The 23,333-nt window shown below is 41.4% G+C and overlaps 1 protein-coding gene across 3 annotated transcripts in view; it reads left to right on the top strand.

Annotated features, from left to right (window-relative positions):
• Positions 1 to 23,333, top strand: part of HDAC4 (histone deacetylase 4) — a 138,624-nt gene that overhangs the window by 74,583 nt on the left and 40,708 nt on the right. The window contains exon 1 of one of the 3 annotated variants that reach the window (XM_072121504.1): positions 4,368 to 4,525. The exons of the other annotated variants lie outside the window; for them this stretch is intronic. The gene's annotated coding sequence lies outside the window, so the exon portion shown is untranslated. Of the gene's footprint in view, positions 1 to 4,367; positions 4,526 to 23,333 lie in introns of those variants that run through there. 3 annotated transcript variants of the gene reach the window in all.

The following is a 23,333-nucleotide window of genomic DNA, read 5'->3' as shown; positions in this document are numbered from 1 at the left end:
GAGTAAACTGGTGCCAAACAGTTTAGTGAAATAACTGTCCAAAGAAGGAATTCGGTTTTAAGAAACGTAAACTTTTGTTGTTGTAATATATATACCGCATCTTGTTCTGGCAGAAATAACTGAGGAGAATCTTGTACAAAACTGTGTGGCAGGAGTAGTATTACATTGATAACACAAAGTTGGAGGAAGGATTTTAGGACTCTCCAGAGGACACTGACACTAACGAAATGTGTGTAGGAAATCCACTTTACCGAAAGTCCTATACTGTCTGTGACTAGGATTACTTGTGTGTCTGCTAGGGATGCACTCTACATTCTTATGTAGCTTTTGACTGTCAGCGTGGGACTATGTGTCCCGACGAAGCTGCCATTGAGATTATCCAATTACAATTTCACAATGTCATGAAGGCGGCAGCCAGCTGCTCCAGAGTTGATGGGGGGGGGGGGGGGGGGGGTACTAAAAATGTCCCTTTTCCCAAACTTTAACATACAGTTGTTGCACAGAATGTGGCCATTTTTTTTCTCATTAAGTGTTCAATGGTAAAATCCAACTCTTCTGCATGTAATTGCCCAAAGTTTCCATTAAAATACATAGGGCCTGCTTCTGATAAATTTCTACTTGTGTGAAAAGCTTGTCAATAGCAACTTGAAATCTGCATTCATTTTTGCATTGTATGCCTATGTTTACCGAGCTTTCACATTTAATTCGGACACATCTGATGGCTGAGCTTACCTTGGGGTGCGTTCTCACGTTGCGTTTTTGTTTGCGATTCATTGTGTTTTGAAACTCGTTACAACAGCTGAGGGAGAGGTGTTTTGCCTAATTACATCATTGTTAACATTTGTGTTTACAAAACGTAAAATGTAAATGTGATGCTAATGTTTTAACAAATCTAAACAGTAATGTAATTGGGCAAATCACCTCTCCTCAGTTATTGTAATACGTATGAAAACGCAACCAAAATGCATAGACCCTATACAATTTTGTGGGAGTTCATATGCTGGGACCAAACAACAAATGAGAAAGTGCTCCCCCACACAATAACTGGGATCCCGTGATCACTAATGAGTCTGCTTCACAATACATATATCCATTGGAGATAACATACTTGAGACCACCCCTTTAAGAACTGAGACCTTGTGTGCTTGAACATGAGCTTATTTTGGCCTCCAAACAATGCATCCATGTCCTGTTTTTGTGATCGGCGAGTCATCAGCATCCATGCTCTATGCCCACAAAACTGTCCATGTGACATCTGTATGTCTTCTGTTCTGTCAAATAATATCACTAGCTTATCCCAGCCCCTTGAAAGGTCACGTGATTGCGTTTCCTAGTGATCAAATACGGATGCCATTAGTTTTTCCCTTTCTACGATCAAATTAGAGCCGCAAAACTTGGGCAGAAATAGGACCTTCTCTGAGCTTTCAGCAGCCCGACACACTTGGTTCTGTTACAAACAGTAATGTACATGGGTGCTTCACAGTAAAAAGCATGGCTTTACCACATTTCATGGTATTGTGACATAGACAATGGCAAAATGGTTGCATCAGCAAGGGTGAGGTCACACGTGGGGTTTTTACAGCACCCAGGGGTTTCCAGTGGAACGCATGTGAGCGGTAACCTGCACCCAGTGTCTTGTATTGTTTAAATGCAAGACAGCGGGTGCTGGTTACCGATCACCTTTGTTTCTCTGGAAATGCATATGTGGACAGGCCGGGGCTAGGGCTACACGTTACCGCACCCTAAAATATATCCTATATGTATCCAACCATATTGCTTTCTCTATAACTGCTTATTAGCGTTCATAAGGACCTGGCATTTCACACATGGTGAAATGTTTTTTTTTTCCTTTCTGTCCTTGTTACTAGGTACTAGAAGCGGTAAGAAATTCTAGATCATTTAGCTGATTTAGCAGCCACTCCACACGGAAAAGATAGAAAACCAATAATACGCTTTATTTTACTCGACATGATGGTTTAAATAGTTGGAGATTGCTAAGAGCTTTTGATGTTCACTGCACCCTATTAACTCCTTATGGTAATTAGCTTTGTAGGATCAATGATTTCAGGAAGCTTTCCAATACACGAGGTGATGCGACTCGTGCCCCCCTGACATTGATTCCTGTGGTTAGACTTGTACTGGTTATTACAGGATATGGCATAGATGATACAGTAGGGGGGGGCTCTGAATTCATTCTGTCCTGTGCAGTATTGATTGCTTTGGTAAGGGTGCGGTCCCGAGCACCGGCGCTGCCTCTGTCTTATTACTACTAAGTATTACAGCCACTCATTTACCAAGCATAAGGCTGAACGTGCACAACACAATGGGATGGAAACACTTTAACAGGGAAAACTTACAATAAAGACTGTAGATTGATGTGCAAACACTCAGCATAGCATCTATTTTGCAGGCCAAAATTTTATCAGCTGGTCATGTACAATTGCATTGCATCCATATACATTAAAAACTGGTCCTAAGGCTACATTCACACTTGGCTTGGCGTTTGCCTTGTGTTTCTAAACTCAAGACAAACGCCTTAGAAACTCACTTCAGTCCCAGTGGGGGAGAAGTTTCTTCCGATCGTATATATTTTACATTTCCGACAGCATACATGGTGGGGGATTTATTAAGACTGGCTAGTCTTAATATTCCCCCTGCTGTCCCCTGATCTACTCCAGCCTTAGTAGATGTGAACGCAATCCACCCTTCTACTATAATCTGCTGAGACTATAGTAAATTCAGTAACATAGCATTTACACCCCTGCCTGCTCCCCTCGTCCTGTGATTGTGGAGGTAAAAAATGCTCAAACCTGTTGGGATGGGGGAGAAAACTGGTGGATCAGGCATAATAAATCCTTCTCATGAGGCTTATTCCCAATCTGTGTTTAGTTCTAATGAAATATGTGATTCCTAAGCCTTTGTGCATCTGAGCATGTGCTTTCCCCATGGTCTATTGTTTTTCTCATTGACATGTGATGTCCACTCATGCCGATGTCGACAATTCACACTGTCCATTGGCTCTACACGCCATGGGTAGAGATTTATTATACAACGGCGTATCAGAAAACTAGAGTAGAAGCAGTGGTCAATCTCCCCCATGGAAACCATGACGGTGTGTATGAACACAATGCACATGGACAAATTCATTACTATCGGCTGATATATACTTGATCCTGGGTAACTACCTGTGACACACAACTCAGAGCAAGGCTCCATGTTTGCAACTTGGGACTTCTTTTCTACTGTCATTGGCGCCTGGGCGCACCTCACAGCGCAAACAATGGACCACTGCTCTGTTTGAGACCCCAGAAAACAAGATTGAAGTATAACGAACATTGGAAGTTGTCATTTGTTTGCTGCTGCTGTTAATGTCGGTGGTTTATCCAATGCAGATATTAGATGCAGCTTGCCATCCATCCGTAAAAAGCCCCTTTTTTTCCATGAGTTGCTAGGAGGTTTGCCATCATACCCTGTTCCCTGCATTTGAAGAAAAGAAAAAAACTGCTATAATTTTTTTGTTTTTATCTACTAAACTTACATTTTAACGTGTCTATCCCCAGAAAGGAGGCGGCTTGTTAGCTTCTCCATGTGGTATGCGGCCACACGTGGCATATATCCAGTCGGGATTATGTGGCATGGAGGGCTCCGCTGCCAGCATAGGTGTGCAGCATACCTGCCAGCTTTGATCTTGGACTGTTTGGCGAGTTATTTATAGAGCGAGCGCTCCAGACAATGCAGGGACTGTTTGCAGGTAATTGATCTGCACAGAGCAGGATTAGATAGCAGTTGTTACCAGCATCCACCTCCTCATTTCTAAAAATGGGGCTGTCAGAAGAGCAGCTGCTGGTGAATTGGAGGGAAATGCAGCAAGCAGCTGTTAATCTTCAGCACTGCGGGCTGTATGAGGAAGGCTTCCTGGACATACTCACATCTGCTCCGTATTGACTGAGCCTCTGCTCATACAGCTTATTTTATCCACCGACTTAACCACTTCCCTGCTGGCCGCTGTCAGGAGATGTCATCTGCCTCCTCCTGGATGATCTAATGGGGGCATTAACGTTTCATGAGCTCATCTGCTCTGTGCTGTTAGTATTTCTACGTTTCACGTTATTTTGACATCCATTTATTGATCCCCCGTAGGAACAGTCTCATTATCTAGTTAACCTGTTCCTTACTTGCAGGGGCGAGCGGGTCCATAACACAGCCCATGCTTTAAGGCATCCTCCAGTCTTCTGTTCTCGCTCCTCCAGCTGTTGATGCTGCTTTAGTTGCCTTTAGTGTCCTGTATACAAATGTGTCCAACCCCCAGAGCTCCGCCAGCAAATCAAGCCGCTCTGCGTTGTGCAACACATACATACACACACAGTTCTCCTCCACAGCTCAGCAGGAGACCAGAGGCAGCCCTACACTTGCACGGATTGATTTTACCCATTATATTACATCTTCTGAGCGCGCTCTTGTCTGACATCTTATCTGGCTGCTTGCTCTATAAGAGGACTTCTTCTCTAGTGACTGGCAACAGTCTGTAAGTCATCTTTACTTTGCTCTACGCTGTTTATGTTGTGCTCTGTAAGAGATCATCTTTCTCTGTCATCCACGAATTGTCAAACTAAGCTGCAACTTTCAGTATGGCTTCCTCCATACCCTGCCTTGGCAGCCACTACGTAGCTTTGTGTTTTTATGTTACGCTTTTTATATTTTTAGTCTGATAATCATGTTGCGATTTGGACTTCTGTGCAGAAATCCTCCGATACAGAATTTGTTCCATTTGCCTCTTTTATAAACCTATTTTGTGTGTTCTGTACTGTGGTTTAGCTCTATACAAAATTTTATGATTTGTTGTGTTTAAGAAATTTGTAATCTTTGCATCTTCTACTGTCGTTCCATATTTTAACTAATGTTATTGCAAAGCGTCCTACAATCATATGAAGATGTTACCCATCACCTTCCACCCTTTACTCAATCCAAGCCTCAAGTAACAGAAGTAGATCTCTACTTCTCTAGGAAGTGGATGCATCTTACTAGAAATGTATTTCTGGTCAAAACTAAAAATATTTTTCTCTATTGTAGACGTTCAGGGAACCAGTTTTACTGTGAGGTATGTTTATTGTGCTGGGGTGAGAGCAGTTCCTGGAAGCTCAGGGTGGGGATGGCAGGTCCTATCGTTTTTCTATCGACAGAAATATTAGCTTTGCAGCGCTCTCTCTTCGCTCCTTACTCTCCTGCTAATGGTGGGGCATAAATGTTTTAGTAGGTTTGATGTGTTGGATCCAGAACGAGCTTCTCTTCTTTGTGTGGTGATTAATTGTTATGGTCCCACCTCCGCCATCTCCTCACCATGCTGCACATGGAAGGCCAGATCGTCTTCTGCTGGTTTATGCAGTGTTGTGTTATTCACGTGCAGCTACATAAGGGGCTATTTTTAACCTGTGATCTAATGATTTTTTTCCTAACTTTTCGAGATGGACTCATCCAAGCTATTGTACATCATCATTGTAAAGGATGAATGAATGAATACTTTGTTAGGATGTTCCGGAAGTGTAGGAATGAATGTTGTGTCATTGATATTGATGCTCAAAGGGAATTTTATTGTACATGTGGAAAATATTCCACTCTTGTTGTGAAAACCTTTTTAAGTAATCCATGTATTTCCCATGCTTAACTCTGGTTCATGTATTTTTTGATTGGCTCACTAAACCTGATGGCATTACATGTGTATATGACACATTCAGATTGAACACTTTGTCAATAATAAAGATATTGAACCAAGCACAGTTACATGCTGGTGTGTGCCCACTCTGCCGGGATCTGCTCTTCTTTTAGGTGTGTGTGTGTGTGTGTGTGTGTGTGTGTGTGTGTGTGTGTGAGTGTGTGAATCTCAACATGTTTTTTAAGGAAATTTCCATACCCATTCGGAATCGAATGTAGTCAGGGGAACTTAATCTCAGTTCGGTGTTGCATTTCCAAACCACAATCTTCTATTTTGTCTCTGCCTGGACCAGATGCTGGAGAGCTGATGAATATTTTTGGCTGTGGTTGGTCCCAAATAGACAGAATAGAGAAAAAATTTCTCCTCTTGGCGTTTCAGTTTAAATTATAACATTACATTATATTATTGCATTTTTTTGTCTCTTCTGTATATTTTTTTTTCCTTTTGCAATGACTTAACTGCGATCGTCTGCCATTTTATAAGGCAGTCCTGTCTTGGTGTTTGAATCTGCTGGCTGGCCATAGACAATTTGTCAATCACCAACCTTTTTGTGATAAAACGAGTGTATACATATGTGGCCAAGGGAGATGACAATCACCCAGTTGTCACTTTTGGATGTTGTCATGTGCTGCAGTCAAAAAGTCATAAATGAAAGATCTTTCATCAAGGATCGATCTTTGTTTTGTTTAACAAACGAACTATGAATTAATGATGTCATTTAGCAGTCTGGAATCTCTAATGTATTGCCAGATTACTGTCATCTCTACTGGTATGTCTGTTTTAGTAAATTCTCATATTTCCAACAAAATCTGACTTCTCAAGTATCTTATTTTTGGAATCCATCTCCTCCCAAAACAAGTGGGTGTTACTGTTCTCCTTGCTTTGTGAGGGTTGGACACACTTGGAGGAATTATGTCTTGGTGTAATGACAAAGCATATAGATTTAGGCAATTCTTCAGAATTGTTTTCTTGGGGAAACCCAAGTATTGACTGAAACATACATTTCCAGTTGGATGATGAACCCCCCCTTAAGACTATAATTATTTATATCCAGTGGGCAATAAAGTAAATTCTTGAGGGTGTTTGTGACAAATGTTAGGCTGTTGGTAGTGGCAATTCTGAAATCTAAATGAAAAGTTTCTTCTAATCTATGCCCACATTTTCCCTGCTATATTGAGTGGTGGTCTTTAGTGTACCCCCTATAATGGTGGATGAGGAGTAATAACATCATGGCACAGGCTGTGTGGCACTTCAGTGAGTGTGAGTGAGCAGTCATTGGTGATCTCTTGGGATCTGTGTTACACTTGGGCTTTTTCACAACCACAGTGTCTACTAGAGAGAAACCACAGTGTTTCCTCAGGTCATACAACAGCGTGTCTGTGGTTTGTGTGTAAATCACTGAGGCAGAACCTGAAGTTCCTCAGTAATGTACTAGACACAGATTTGACAGTCCGGAAGCTCTAATCAGATTCTCGACAAAAAGCCTAAGACGGCTGAGATAATGTCACAACACTCCATGGAGCTTCTACTAATAGTATCTTTGATATTGGTATCAATTTTGTTAATGACTCCTACTCTGATCATCCCATTTAGCTGCTATGGAATGGTGACATTTTTAAATGAATTTTTTTTTCTTTTCTACTTTGCAATAATTTTTGGTTTGGTTTTGTTGGTTATATCAATCATGGCAAGTTCCAGCTATCATAGCATCATACATTTTGCAATGGTAAGTTAATTGGACTGAGATGTGTTGCATCCACATCACATCACATCACATCACATCACATCCATATACTGAGGAGAGTACAGCGCCCTCCAATGAGGTGACAATTGACCACTCACTGAATTGTTATTGATAGTCTATTCTAAGGGCAAGTTGTTAATTTGAGTTTATTTCTATATTGCTTTTTTTTTAATTACCTCTTTTATGTCTATGACACTGATATCAATAGACAAATGCTGCGTTCCACTATCTCCATCAGCGCCATAGAGATAATGGAGCAGCAAGACACCTGCGCAACCGGATCCTTTTTCGGATTGGGATTCAACAGACCTCCATTCTCGTGTCCCACCTCTGGAACCCCAACCAATCAGCTAGTTATCTCATATTCTTTGGACAGAGGATAACCTGTTGTGACCTGACAACAAGTCTTTTATCCTGTAATCCCCCCCCCCCATTTAAATAGATGATATCTTACTGTCCATACTTTTAAGCCAATTTAAAAAATTGTATTTGCACTTTGTTTTTGTTGCGATCTGTGAACTGAAGTGCGTTTGTATCTTTACAACAGTGTTAAGCCACAACATTTGCAGATTTTACTGTTGCCTACATTGCAGCAGCTTTATACATTACAAATACATTACAGTAGTTACAGTATAGATGTCATAAAGTCATCCGTGTGATCGCCCATGGCCTTCATAGTCTACAAAAGCAGAGAGACAAAGGAACTCTGTGTTATACTTCTGAGCTGTCCTAGTGAATGGGTGGCCTTTTTGGTAAAAGGGTAATTACCGTACTACTTTTCACTTTTTGAATCTGGTTTTATGTTTTATCTAGCTTTTCAGTGTCGCAGTACAGTCATGTGAAATGTACCGTAGTTTTTGGCCATTTCAAGATTGGGTACCCAAACTGTGCATAGTAAGGTACGTTACTGTTGTTGCACAGCCTCTAATTAAAAAAATACTATACAATCTACCATAATCAAGTGTTTCCTGTTATATTTACACTTTGTAAAAACTTTTCTGTGGAACTAGATGTAATGAGAGGAGCCATCCTTAGTAGGGAGTCCACAGTGCCTGCCAAAACAATTATGGTGCCATGTAGGGACCTTTTGAAGGAAAATCTCAGCAATTGTGGCCACAAAACAAAAATTACTTCTTCTATCAGACAGCTACAAAAAATGTTAATCATTTATAGGGATGGATAGATATATAAATTTCCCATGCATTTGGCATCTGTTTTTTTTTTTTTTTTTTGCCCTCCACCATAGGGTTTTGATAAGCCACTTCTAAACGTAAACGAGGAGGATTGGCCATGTTGTATTTTCCATTCCTTTTGTTTTTAAGGGAAGAAAGTTGCAATCTCCGACGCTTACTCCTACTGCCTCCATTGTGAACAGGTGGATAATTGACCAAGTGAGTACGTCCTACGAGTTCGGTCTGACAAACCCACCTCCAACCCGTGCGGGATTTACTAGACAGAAGCTAGAATTTCTGAGCTGGACTTTACGTATGAGCTCAGTTCAGCAGTTCTATATTCAGTTCAGTAAATCCTGCATGTGACTTAGTGACTTAGTCCTACTAAGGCCCACTGACCATGAGAGAGTTTGTCCCGACTAACTGTTTGATGGACAGTGAAGGCTTATGTCACCCTAATAATGAGGTAATGGATAGCACTGTGTAAAATATTCAATAGTTGTAGTAATGGGTGACGACTATTGGTGCAGCCAATTTATCACTTGATGGGTTTTTTTCCCTTTAAAACAACAAAAAAAGCACAAAATTTTACATGCACTATTATACCTTTTATAAAGGTGAAAATTAAAAGCGAAAAAAATCCTACTTTTAAAAACTTATGCTAATAATTCAGCCTGAGTTACAGGTAGTGTTTCAGTTGTTTTGGCGCTCTCACAGCTCATAAATTTTGTCTAATTTTTAATTGTGTTATAGTCACCTCTGATTAAACACTTTACAAAAAAGTCTGCCGTGACGAATGTAGCCACAACGCACGTGTGATGTGGGCGGCAAGAATATGGGGCACCTATGATTACCATTATCTCATGCATTTAGATAGCTATGGGGAGCATTTATAATACTAATGTATGCTAATATGGTGTGTCTGCAGGCTTCAGTGGCTTCATTAATAGCTATGTAACATTGCATGTACTACACTGCTGTGTGTATGGACTTTATTTATTAGGAACATGACTGTTTGCAGTATCGCCCTTAAGATTAAATCTACCAGCTTAAAATATTGAGGACCTGTCCTCAGGATAGGCCCTCAATATCAGATTGTTTGGGCTCCTTGCACCCCCATGGATCAGCTTTTCTCATCAGGGGATTGAACATGAAGCAAATAGCTTGGTTATCTGTGTAGTGGTCAGACCAGGTTACTGCAGCTCTTAATAATATTATAGGTCAGTGATGGCGAACCTTTTAGCGATCGAGTGCCCAAACTGCAAGCCAAAACCCACTTATCTACCACAAAGTGCCAACATGGTAATTTAGAGCAATATAACCTACGTAAGGGCCAAATACAGACATATACAGTGCACACATATATACAATATGCATAACACAGACATATACAGTGCACACATATATACAATATGCATAACACAGACATATACAGTGCACACATATATACAGTATGCATAACACAGACATGTGCATACTGTATATATGTGTGTACTGTATATGTCTGTGTTGTGCATACTGTATATATGTGTGTACTGTATAACACAGACATATACAGTACACACATATACAGTATGCACAACACAGACATATACAGTGCACACATATATACAGTATGCACAACACAGACATATACAGTGCACACATATATACAGTATGCATAACACAGACATATACAGTGCACACATATATACAGTATGCATAACACAGACATATACAGTGCACACATATATACAGTATGCATAACACAGACATATACAGTACACACATACATGCAGTATGCATAACACAGACATATACAGTGCACACATATATGCATAGCATGCATAACACAGACATATACAGTGCACACATATATGCATAGCATGCATAACACAGACATATACAGTGCACACATATATGCATAGCATGCATAACACAGACATATACAGTGCACACATATATGCATAGCACAGGTATATATGTATGTGAACTGTATAAACAAATGTTAGACACTGTAACACTTACAGTTATCTATGAGGAAGGCACACAGCAGCCTCTGGATGTTCCGGGTCACAGCATCCCCCTCCCCATCTCTCTCTGTCCCGACTCCACTTCACGTCTCCTAGTAGGAGGGGGAGGTACAAGCTCTCCATGCTGCTTCCTGCTCCCAGCGCTGCACTGGGATCTTCTTATAGAGCAGCGCTCCTCTGACAGGAGCACAGACATCCTGCACCCGGCTGTGGGCTGCATCTGAGGGGCCCGCAGGTCCTCAGTTTAGAAGAACTGCATCTACCCCGTGCAGTGTGACCTGCCTGCTCTGTATCTGAGCGCAAGGGGCAGATGCTGCTCTTCTAAACTGTGGACCTGCGGGCCTCTGCACACGGTGGAGGATGATGGCATGCGTGCCAGCAGAGAGGGCTCTGCGTGCCCTGTCTGGCACGCGTGCCATAGGTTCGCCACCACTGATATAGGTGCTAGGCTGAGCTAATATTCAGAGAAGAGAGGAGTATTTGATTTTTGATTTTTTTTTTTTTTAGCTGAATCATAGGGTGCAAGATGTTTGCAGTCTGGGGTTCCTTGGCCTACCAGATAAAAAAATTTTATAGGACTCGCCCTCCGTTAACCACCTTGAATATAAACCCTAGTATTCCCAATAGGAGTTGTCTTCTGCTTCTCCTCTGGTATCCAGTATTGTTAGAACTGGGGCCTACCTGAGGATCCTCTGATTCCCTGGTGGGCCGGTCTGACACTTTCCACAAAGCTCCTATAAAATAGGGCAGCATTAGATCTGTTATCAATCTTTTCAGGCCAAAACCTATGCATATCTTGAAACTGTAAAATTTCTGCTTAGTGTCCACCATTTTAATTTTTAACTAGATTTGTTTGTCACCTATGCAAAAAGAAAAATAATGTAAACTGTTAATCTTTCTGGTTAATGGACACTATATAGCATAATTTTTAGTCTGGCTTAATATATGGAGATTCTCACAGATGTGTAACCCATGTGGTGTGTAGAGATCCTGACTTTGCTTTTACTGTGGAACAAAACAACACAAAATCTTCTAATGACTCAAAGTGCATTGTAAGGATATTGGATAGTGAAACTCTAATTATTGTGGATCACACTATTGCAGCTTTTCTTTCAGCTCAGTGCCCATGTGTTTCTATGAAAACCCTGAATTCTGAGGCTATCTAAACCCACGTCACTCATGCCCACATGTAAGAGGAACCGTGTCTGGCCTGGAATGCAGGGCCCCCCATTAAGTGGCTCAATGTGCACTTTTCAAACACATCACTTGTGGAATTTTCTGGTGGTCTCAGATAAATAGTTGGGAGGAAATGTGTGCGGTTTTCACAGCAAAGCATAACCTTTCCTGTCTTCTCGTCTGCTCGGCTCAGTCAGGCACAGGGTCTGGGGGGAGATATGGATCATTGGCATGTAACTACTTCCTTTTTCTTCTTCCCTTCGTCGTCGCATGCCTTACGTTGTGTTACAAAACTAACAACCCCCTCACCTCCCACACATAACCCCAAATCATTAGATGACAAGGTTCTCTTTAGTTAATATTGTGTACAATGAAGAATGTTTCACCCAAAAAAGAAAATGTGACCCCGTTCTGCCCCTGCATTGTCTTTCACTTGCACCCGCTGCAGTGTTCAGCATTATGTATGTGTGATTACAGGTGATTTATAGTCTCTAGTGATATTTGTTGTGTCATCCTATTACCCATCATGTAATGTGTTTTAGAAGATCTAGTTGAGTTTTTTTTTTGTGTGTGCGTTCACATGTTTTGGGTGCCTCAGAAATTTACATGAATGTTAATGGGATTTTTTATTGATAAGTTAAACCTCCATTCCTTACTTTAACGGAGGTAAGGAACGGTAGTGTGAAATGAACCTTAAAGGGGTTTTCCTATTTCTGCAAATAATTATTTCTCTGATGAAAAGTTATACAAGTTTCCAATATACTTTCTGAATAAATTCCTAAGTTTTCTAGATCTCTGCTTGCTGTCTTTCTATAGCTAGCGTTATCGTTTACTTCCAGTGGATAGAAATCTGCCCATGGTCATGTGATGTCACACAGATGCACAGCTCTGATTAGGTCGCATTCACCCAGTGTGTTTTGATTGTGGTTTAAGAAGTGATCATTGTCGGAGCCTTTAGATCGAGTCTCAAATCGCAAACCTAACGAGCTGTGAACACGGCCTGATCAGAGCTGGGTGATCTAACGAGCCGTGCACCACATCACATGACCAGGGACAGATTTCCATTTACAGGAGGTAAACATAGAAGCTTTCTATAGAATGACTGCAAGCAGAGATCTAGGAAACCCTGAGGAATTGATACAGAAAGTTGTACAATTTTTTTTTTCTTAGACAAATAATTTGTTGGGATGGGGGGGGGGGGGGGGCATGGCTGAACTCCCAGAAAAGAGAAGGTCTTCATGATTTTAATTGTAAAATATCATACAAATTTGAGGAATCCATTTGACTGTGTGCCATGATTTTTATTTTAATTCATTTTGTACAGCCATACTTTTTTATGTGTGTCATTTTTCTTGTGTAATAGAATTAAAGAGGACCTGTCACCAGATTTTGATCACCCTAGCAATGCCTGTACCTTAATAACAGATGTTTTTCTGACTAGCTTTTCTGACTCTCTCTCAGGCAGGCAGTGAAGAACGCCCCATTATTGTGACTGACAGCTCTGTATCTCTTCATATCTTTGCTCTGCCTCGTACTAGGGGACCGTCTGCTAATATTCAACTACATACATATAAAGCATCTATTTACATATGGGAAATATTGTGTGCATTTTTTACATGGTACCTTGTTACATTCCTGACATGTGATCAGTGTGACCTCATCACAGGTCCTTTAGCCTTCTAACAATAGCAAACTGTACCCCATGTATGTGATCACATGAAAACACAGCAGCCTGGTCACATGGCTTGCTGAGAAGAGCCATTTGACATGAGGAGGAGTAGATGGGAGGTGCTGGTTGAGCAGGACACACGCTCTTTGATACCAGGTAATTTAAGATAAAAGGTGATTTATGTGGATGTAAGGGAAACAATTTTTAGCTAAAAGAAGGGGGTCAGTCACTTAATAGAGCTCTATAGGAACCTGTAACTGGCTTTACATGTGCATATGTGGTGACAGGTTCCCTTTAAATCTACTGAACACTTTTTAGCCATGTTCTACATTAGATGATCAAACTTCCATCTAGTTATTATCGCCAGTGTTGTATAATTTCTTACATTGGCCACAGCGATCCCTGTAACGACTTCCATTCATGCATCCTGCTATACATTTGCAGCGCAGTGATGATACAAGCGCTAATTTGAGTGCAAATCAAATATGCATTAGAATTGTCGGATGAGCAACAGTGTCAAGTTCATAAGATACTTTGAATTTTGTGCATTTTGTCTTTACAGAACTGAGATTGTTAACACATTGCAGTAAATTAACGTTGTCTCGGCGTGTTGAAGCTTGTGTATTTACAGGTAGATCAGGTCTTGGATAAAAAATAATACAAGTATGGGAAATGTCACATTTTCTATGCTCGTATTTAAGGCTTTAGCACAAGTCTTAGAACCGTTTGGTTCTGCTGTTCTCATAACTGGTTAACTGGGCAGATTATTATTGCCTTTTACAGATGACCATATTAGAAGATCTTGGGGTTTGTTTGCCAAAATACTTCATTATCTATCCTTATGTGTACATCTATGCATGTTGTCTGCTGTCTTGTCTCTTCCAATTTTCTTCCTTGTCAGATTTCTCAAGAATTCAGTCTAAACAGACGGATTAAAACCCGGCGCAATGTAACTCAATAAGCCCCAAAATGAATCTAAAGCATAGAGTTAATGTGTGATAGCGTATTTTCTCCTTCTACTCTCTTCCCACCCACGCAGCAAAGCACACATCCCACAGCCTGAAGTTAATGACTAAATGGATGCTGAGGAAAAGCAAACAGGAGCATGTTCACTTACAACCTCTCTGCTTCTCTTGTTCTATTTTTGACATCCAGCAGTTTCTCTCTCGGCTGACTGTTTTAAGATGGACCTTGTAATGGTCCATATTTCTGTTTAACCATGACCTGTTGGCTCCCCTTACTTGTCTATCATCAATAATATTTGCCCCCCCCCTCCCGTGTAAAATATAATTTCATCTTAATATAGAATCTGGTGCTAAGCTGTTCCCCAAATATCAGGAATACCCATACTAGTCTCCTTCTGATACGAGTTCTTTTCCTACAATCTGCCTGTCCAATAGTTTGCCAATTTCTCCAAAAGGTTTCTATAAATTGAAATGACAGCAGTCATCGACTGTGTATGGAGAAGGCTCAGTTTATACATCCTTGACAACTCTGCACGTTAATAGCACGTTACATGTCATTAGGGGGTTGAATCTATAGATATTATTGTAGACCTTTTTAGAGAAGCTCAGAAGCCTGGCTTTTGGGCGGAGATCCTCACCCCATGAGGTGTGTGGGTCTTCATTAGGGTCAATTCTGACGACAGAATTCGAGGCAGACTTATTTTTGCTGAAAGCGGCACATATTGTGTACATAATATAGAAAATGGCCTTTCTCTTTGCTAAATCAATAGTAGAGGGAATTTGATGTACAGATTTTTTTTCTTGGTCTCAATCTGTGCCAAATTCCTCTGTGTGTGAACTTGGCACTTACTACTATACAACACCAAAAATTGACCTTTTTTTTTTATTCTTAATCCATTAAATAGAACACAACCGGTTCCTGGAGCGGGCTCACAGGCGCTGTGGGTGCGAGTTAGAGACAACTAGATACAATTAAGTAAATAGAATTTTTAATGTTTATATTTAATAGCCTAACGTACTGAAATCTCATTCTCTGGGTATCTGATCAGCACAATGTCAAGGGAGGAGGATGACGCAGAATGGTTATTCCTCCGAGTCCTCGTGAAATCGCCTTCCCTGCATATGACTGCGGTTGTGTAGACACATCAGAGAGTTGTCGTCCCTTGCACTGCTCAGTCTTGTGGTAGTCTGTTCTTCTTCACTCTTTTTATTTGTGCTGTACTGCACTGTTACAGTCATTGTGTAATGTGTCATAACTTTATGGGGGAGCTATATAGTAGTAACATGTATGCAAACCCAAGGCAGATGCAACATGCTCATGAAATAGACTAATACTAGTTGCCGTCTCTAAGCATCTTAACAACTGGTCCGTATGGGTGACTTATCTTGGCGTATGGGGTCTATCTTGGGCACAGTGTACATATTAGATTTGGCAAAATCCCCCTCCCACTGAAATCAATGATACAGTAGTTCACTGCAGAACAAAGAAGCTGCAAAAGCCCAACATGTGCACTAATCCTTAGGCCTGCATGTCAGACTTTTCGCACCATAGAAGTCCATTGGAGGCTCTTCACGACAATTAAACCTGTGTGCACCATGATTATAGGTTGGTTTCGACATTTGAAGCTGATGCTCTTGTGATAAAAGGGACAAAGTCTCTGGTTATGTCATTGAGGCACAGCGCTGCACGGTGGCTTAGTGTTCAGCATTACAGCCTTGCAGCCGTGGGGACCTGGGATCAAGTCCCAGGGTCAATATCTGCAAAGAGTTTGTATGTTCTATCTGTGTGTGTTGGTTTCCTCCTGGGTCTTCCGGTTTCCTCCCACACTCCAAAACATACTGGTAGTTTGATTAGATTTTGAGCCCCATTGGGGGCAGGGACCAATTTGGCAAGCTCTGTGTAGTGCTGCATAATTTGCGCTATATAGATAAAGGAATTATTATTGACCTCGAGTCATTTAACACATACAGCAAGTTCTAGTGCTATAGGCACAAAATTAGTTGTGGAAGCCCCCCGCTCCATAATCCATTTGTATCTGGAGCTATTCCATTTATGTTTCTGAATGCAAAAACAGAGGGATGAGTGGCACTAATGTGGCCAGGTTAGGGACTCTAAACTAGGTGACAAGTTCCCTTTAAGTACTGTTATATTCCTCTCCACATGAGGACAATTTTACAGTCTGTTGAGCTCAAATACACCATTGTTCCCTGCTTGTTCTTTGTGTACAAAGTGTAGACGTAAAACCATATCTTAGATTCTAGATCGTTACTTGGGGGGGGGGGGGGGACTCGCCCTTGCGCATTTACAGACAGTCCCCGGGTTACATACACGATGGGTTCTTTTTAGGTTTGTACTTAAGTTTAATTTGTATGCAAGTCGAACTTTTATATTTTATAATTGTAATTGTAAAAAAAATGTCAATTGGATTTTCAAAATTTTGTTTTTGAAGCAAGGATTATCAATAGAGCTTCATTACAGACACACTACTGCTGATCGTTGCATCCAGAGACCCTCACAAGAGGTCCCAGTGAGCAGAGAGGTCCATCTGTAACTAGGGGGTCGTCTTCAATGTACAGAGAGCGGCTTTTTGTACTGTATAGGTGGTTCCAGACTTGAAGACCAAATAAAAAAAACCCCTACAGTGGACAAATGCTCTGAATCTGAAATGTTAAAGTATTTTACAGCAACTGTGAGAAATCCACCCGATCTGTCCATGTCTAGGTGCTTCCTATATGGGCCACTTGCCTACAGACACTTGTTGGCAGTCGGCCTATGGCACATATAGTATATTCAGGGCCGGGGCCAGCACTCTGCATATGGGTCCCCCAGAGCTGCTGTAAGGCTGTACATAAGGAATCCATTGGGGTGAAGGGGGCTGTATCTAATGAGTCCATAGGGTGTAAGCGGAGCTTTATATAAAATGATCATGAGGGAGCTGTTTGGGATGATAAACTAGGGAATATTTTGCTGCCACGTTGGTTCACTGCAAAGGGGCCCACTGAGGCTCTGTCACCCAGGGGCCTACTGCAACCAGTAGCCGACCCGGAGTACATTGTCAAAGCCATGTGCACATATGCTGGATTTTACACTGTTGCTTTACAGTATCGCAAAATGTCATATTCAGCCAATTTGTCCACTGTGGATTTATATTCCAATACTTTTCCTTCCAATAATCAATCCTACAGCCCTTGTGTTCTCTGTTGTCCAAGATTTCTCCTTTTGCACTTCATTCATCTTTTTCCATTGCATTTACCACTGCAAATGTTTGTGGATCCAAGGTATCACCTATTGATCTAGATTCTAGAAGACCAATTCATCATTGCCCTTATGGTCTCGCAGCAATTCATCATGGTGTCTAGTGGAACACCTATATTTCTTTTTATGATGTCACTTTGCTGGTTAGGGGTGTATGTATTTGGCAGGCGACCTTGTTTGTGTTTGTTGCCCAGTGATATGGTGCATGACTTGTCTTTGGATAACGGTATACAACACACCAACACACATGGCACAGCAGGTCGGTGAAATATCCTTGTGCTAAAAAATATTCCCTTACTCAATGCGACTATATTAGCAGTTTGTCTTATGGGACTCTTTGCTGAGGACAGAGATGCATTTTTCTAAGCCCAATGTAGATCCAGCAGGAAGGAGAAGTATCATTCCCTTCCTCATTATAGACCCTGCAGATTTTTACATTTCATTCTAGAAATGCTGCATTTTTGGATGCGTCGAAACACATGCATTAGGACTCGTGCATCAGAACGCATGCACTTTTAAATGTTACAATGCGTTTGGCTGCTCTGCAAGCAATTTTTTTTTTTTTCCTCATTGCTTTAAGTGTGAGGTTGGTGGCACGCGTGGTGTTTTGAACCCATTTTTAGTCTGTTTTCAGTCCTTTAACACATACGTTTTTTTAAACGGTCTGAGAATGCATGACTAAAAACTGGTTCAAAATGGTCCTAGTCCTAAGCCGCTGTGTAGACATTTTCACATCCGATTACACTTGTAGCAATACGTGTGCGTCCTGACGCATCCTCAAGGTTGCTGAGCAGTGTTGGTATGTGTGGCGTTTACATTGTTTTGAAACACAATACTACAGCTGATATATATGTCTAATTACACAAGTGTTAACATCACGTTAAAGTTTGTGTTTTCTTAACACATGAATGCTTTGTTAACATTGCGTTTTTGTAAACGCAAATGTTAACTGCATATCTCCTCAGCTGTTGTATTGTGTTTAAAAAGGCAATTTAAAAATGTCACGTGTGAACACAGCCCTCGTGATCAGGGATGAGCACTGTGTTTTCCTGATATCACAATATATGGTCGATTCCACGTGCCATGACACACAGAGGGGGCGTGCATATATTAGAAGGCGGAGCCAAGAGGTGCTCGGGTGACGTAGCCCTGAGCACCTCCAGATCATTTGAATATTTTTATAAAGTCTTTTTTTAGAACAATGTCAATATCCCAGGACTTCATAAAAGTAGAGATTATCCCCTGATAGACGAGCAAGTAAGTCTGGGACATCTACCATCAGTAAATCTACCATCAGTAAATCTGATGTTAGATGTCCCTTAATATAACGGGTATACCGCTTCCCACCAATAAAGCATTAGACATATTTTACTCCTCTGGACTCTGTGGCTTTGTTCTGTGTAGGTTCGCTCTAGTTAGAGAGAATTCATCAGTGTTTCCTGTTTTGCAGTAATGTGATAAGAGCTTGATGTTCCACAGGTTGTTGTATTTCATCACTTTATACAGCGCTGGTTATTGGACTTGGCCTTGAGCCTCACCCCAGCAGTGCATGCGTGTTAGATGATCTCACTGGAGCTCAGGTGTTGTATCGACTGCTTCAGCAATTTCATCCAGCCCTGTCCACTTACATGAGGTTTAGTTCTGAATTTCATGAGTTTTATCGCGAATCATCTATTCTTCAAGGAGCGTTATTCCAATGAATTAGTCAGCTCGTGCACTGTGCTGTCCTACAGTTTTGTAGCTGAATCAAAACGCCCTGGAGCAGCCCACGGCGATTGAATCAAAATGCAAACGTAGAACAAGCACCCAAAAAAAAAAAAAAAAATTTGGTGGAGCAGTGCAGGGGGTGCCAGATTCATGAAGAACGTGCACCACAATTCATGAATCTGGCGCCCCCTGTGCACTACACAGGCAAACTGCACCTAGTACAGACTGCACTGTTTTTGTTTTTTTTAATAAATGTGGGCTTGTATATGCAATGCAAACGGCAGATGTAAACGCACCCATAAAAGTCTGAGGTGAAATGTGAGAAATACGGGGGTCGCCTCTTTTCTGTCTTGTTTTTTAAATCAGTTGCTTGGTAACACAATCATGAGACCCTGCAAGAGGTTGGGACAGCCTTTTGTTAAACAAATGATCTACAAATGACTCAATGTCCATCTCTGCGGACATATGGCTCAGCATGGGTGCGTTCACAAGTTGCGTTAACGCATGCTTTTTTAAATGCATCAGCTGAGAAGAGGAGATTTGCCCAATTACATTGCTGTCAACAAAACACAAAACACATACATTAGCACGTTTTGTAAACGCAGTGTTGAGGGCAATGTAATTGGGCAAAGCTCCTCTTAAAGGGAACTCGTCACCATGTTTTTCACAAATACAGGTAGTGGCAGGTTCCTACAGAGCTCTAATAACTATCGGACACCCTGCTTGTAGCTAAAAATAGTTTACCTCAAATCCCCATATAATCACAGTTATAATCTTGCCTGGTATCTATGCAGCTTTGGAGCGAGCCGAGGGGGTGTGGCCTAATGTCATATGACCAGGATGACATCATGAAAGGTCCTTCAGCTACTTAATATTAGTAAACTATACCCCATGTACATATCTGACCACATAAAACCATCACAGCAGCCTCCATGGACTTCTAATCCTCTCCATGCCGGCTGCTGGGATTTCATGTGATAAAATATGCTGTGATTTCATGACATATATGCTTAGCGTACAGTTCCTAATGCTACAAAAGCTATAGGACCTGTGATGATGTCACCCTGCTCACATGACATTATAGCAGCATGCAGAGATAGGGATGGAGAGGAGCTGCTGGACTCAGCCCGAGGAGACCACTCCCACCTGGACTCGCTGTAGCCCTGCTTAGTTACCAGGTAACTCATTAAGATAATTGGAAACCTGTCAAAAAACTGATGTTTCCAAAAATGCATGAGGTTTTTTTTACGGACTGCTTAAAAACGGGTTCAAAATGCTAACGTGTGCCACCACCCTCAGGGTGCAGTTATACTTGGCGTTTAGGTTCAATAAAGTTGAATATATGGGAATCTCAAGGGAATCATTTTTAGCTACAAACAGGGTGTCAGATAGTTACTAGAGCTCTATAGGAACCTGTCACTACATGTATTTGTGAAAATAGTGGTGACGGGTTCCCTTTAAAGGAAACCTATCACAACGGATCTACCTATTAAGGTAGATCCGGTGGTAGGGGCATCTAGCGAATGTAAGGATAGCCCTTTTTAGGGCTAATGCTTTAGTCCCCACAATTTTTTAGAACATTTAATGGCCCTGATATGCAAATTCAGCCGGAGCTGAGGCTACGCGGCACAGAACTCCGGCTTCACGGACGAATGCGCACAGCTCCTTGTAGCGCTGAAGATAACTGGTAGAAGGACCAAAGAGGCTACTGGGGCGGGGAGTAGCCGCACTGTGTAGCCTCAGCTCCCGCTACTCCATGCCCCAGTAGCTTCTCTAGAAAATTTGCATATCAAGGCCATTAAACTTTCTAAAAGATTGTGGGGACTAAAGGATTAGCCCCAACCTTACATTCGCTCTATGCACCTAGGTTTCCTTTAGTAGGTTTCCTTTAACTGTTGTGAAGCATTTAAATATGCACATTTATACCTTACAAGAACTAGACTTATGATAATTGTCCACCCTGGTGCACTTTTTTTTTTTTTTTTTTTTTAAACCTCCCACCATTGTGTTTTTTTTGAGTTTTGAATGCATCTGAAAAACTGTGAACGAGGTCTTTTGCAGGACTATTCACATTGCTATCAAATTTTAACGCTGAAGATATGTGCACAGGGTCTAGTCACATGACACAAGACTGTTGCGGTGCGGAGCGTCCTGCGTGCACAGGTGACTGTTTAGCCGTCTCTCGCCATCGCCTTGTCGTCTCTTGTCTCCAGACGTGGAATCTGCTGCAGGATTCTGGTCCCGGTACTTTGAATAATCCTCACAGCTGCTCAATTACAGCATTTTACTTCTCTTAAATAAAAGCCGTGAATAGCGAGTAATGAACATGGTGGATTTCTTTCTCTTTTTCTGTCAGATATTTAGCGGATGGATTCATTGAAACCTCCTAAATGGGTAGTGAATGCTCTGATTAATCAGAATTCATTGAGACGCCTATTCTTGGGTGGAGGGCATTCATTGCCTTGTCACCCTTTCCTCCTTTCTTTTACTCTTTTATAGCAAAGCCTGTAAAAAAAAAAATTCTTCCTTTTAGAAGTTTTAATTTCTTTCTGTGTGTTTCCATGGATAACACCTTTACAGTGGCCTTTTTACTGTGGATTTATTCAGATATATGCATCAGATTACACGTTAATGAGCTCACTTAATCATTACCTTTCCAATAAAGTGCATCTCTAGACAGTGTATAAAATGCAGGGTTTTTTCCTTGATAATCTCTCATTCGATCAAATGAATGAATAGTGTTGGTCCATCAGAGCCTGACATTGTGATTGTATTGCCGTAATCTAGGTGCATTCCTCCCGAATACACTGGACTCATGAGCTGTGTTTCTAATGGTGGCCCTTGTGGATTTTTTTTTTTAACCCGTTTTTAAGCAGTCCGTTAAACGCATCCGTTTTTGACACTTTTCCCCAATTATCTTAATTAAGATAATTGGAAACCTGTCAAAAAACTGATGTCTTCCCAAAAATGCATGTGGTTTTTTTTTTAACGGACTGCTTAAAAACGGGTTCAAAATGCTAACGTGTGCCACCACCCTCAGGGTGCAGTTATACTTGGCGTTTAGGTTCAATAACACGTTCAGTTTTTCAGAGACAGTTGGTGATGTTCAAAGCAACTTGTGACTGCACCCTATGTTTTTTGTTGTGTCCACCCCCACCCCCTTCCCCCCTACGGGCCTAGTATAATCTTACTTTGCACATGCTTTGGGTAGTCAAAGGGTCTTCCACGGGGGCAGAAGTAGAGATTTGGTAATTATGGGATCGGCTGGATGATTTATCCCCTCTATTACGTGCACTAGGTGAGCAGGTGGATGCTGCCTCTTAGCCTTCCATTGCATCATTTGCTCTTCATTGTCTTATATCCTCAAGCAAGCGCTGAGCTGCCTCCCTCCTGCCCCATGTGTGCCATAAGGAAATTCCTAATGCGCGTCCACAGGAGATTTATACACACAGTATAGGCGGATAAAACTAGAAAAGCTGCAGATGTATTTTTGGATTGGGGCTCTTTCCCGTGTATATGAGGTAGTGTTCTCCTCGCTCACGCTTATTTCACGTGCCAGCTGTGCCCTATATATGAAAAGGCTTTTTGTGCATTACAAAGCAGGTTGTATTTTGATGCGAGGCTTATTAAAATACCATCAGGAGGGCGCACGTGATGTCCAGTCTGTGGGGATCTCTATAAATAGCTCTGGCTGAGCAGCGGCGTGGAGAAGCCTCCGCCACAGAGATGCAGAGATTATTCTGCCTCCACAAAGCAAACGCCAGATCCGCTGCAAAGACCCTCGTGCTTCAGGAGACAGGAGGTTCCGGGTTACCCATAAATACATGCTGATGGATTCATTGTGTTTTTGTTTTTGTTTTTTCTTTGTGGTTTTGAATATGATTTTCAATTGACCATAAAAGCGTATCAAAAATAATCCACA

Source organism: Engystomops pustulosus, chromosome 8, assembly GCF_040894005.1.
Source record: "Engystomops pustulosus chromosome 8, aEngPut4.maternal, whole genome shotgun sequence".
NCBI classification, from domain to species: Eukaryota; Metazoa; Chordata; class Amphibia; order Anura; family Leptodactylidae; genus Engystomops; species Engystomops pustulosus.
This window is presented reverse-complemented; position numbering and strand designations above follow the sequence as displayed.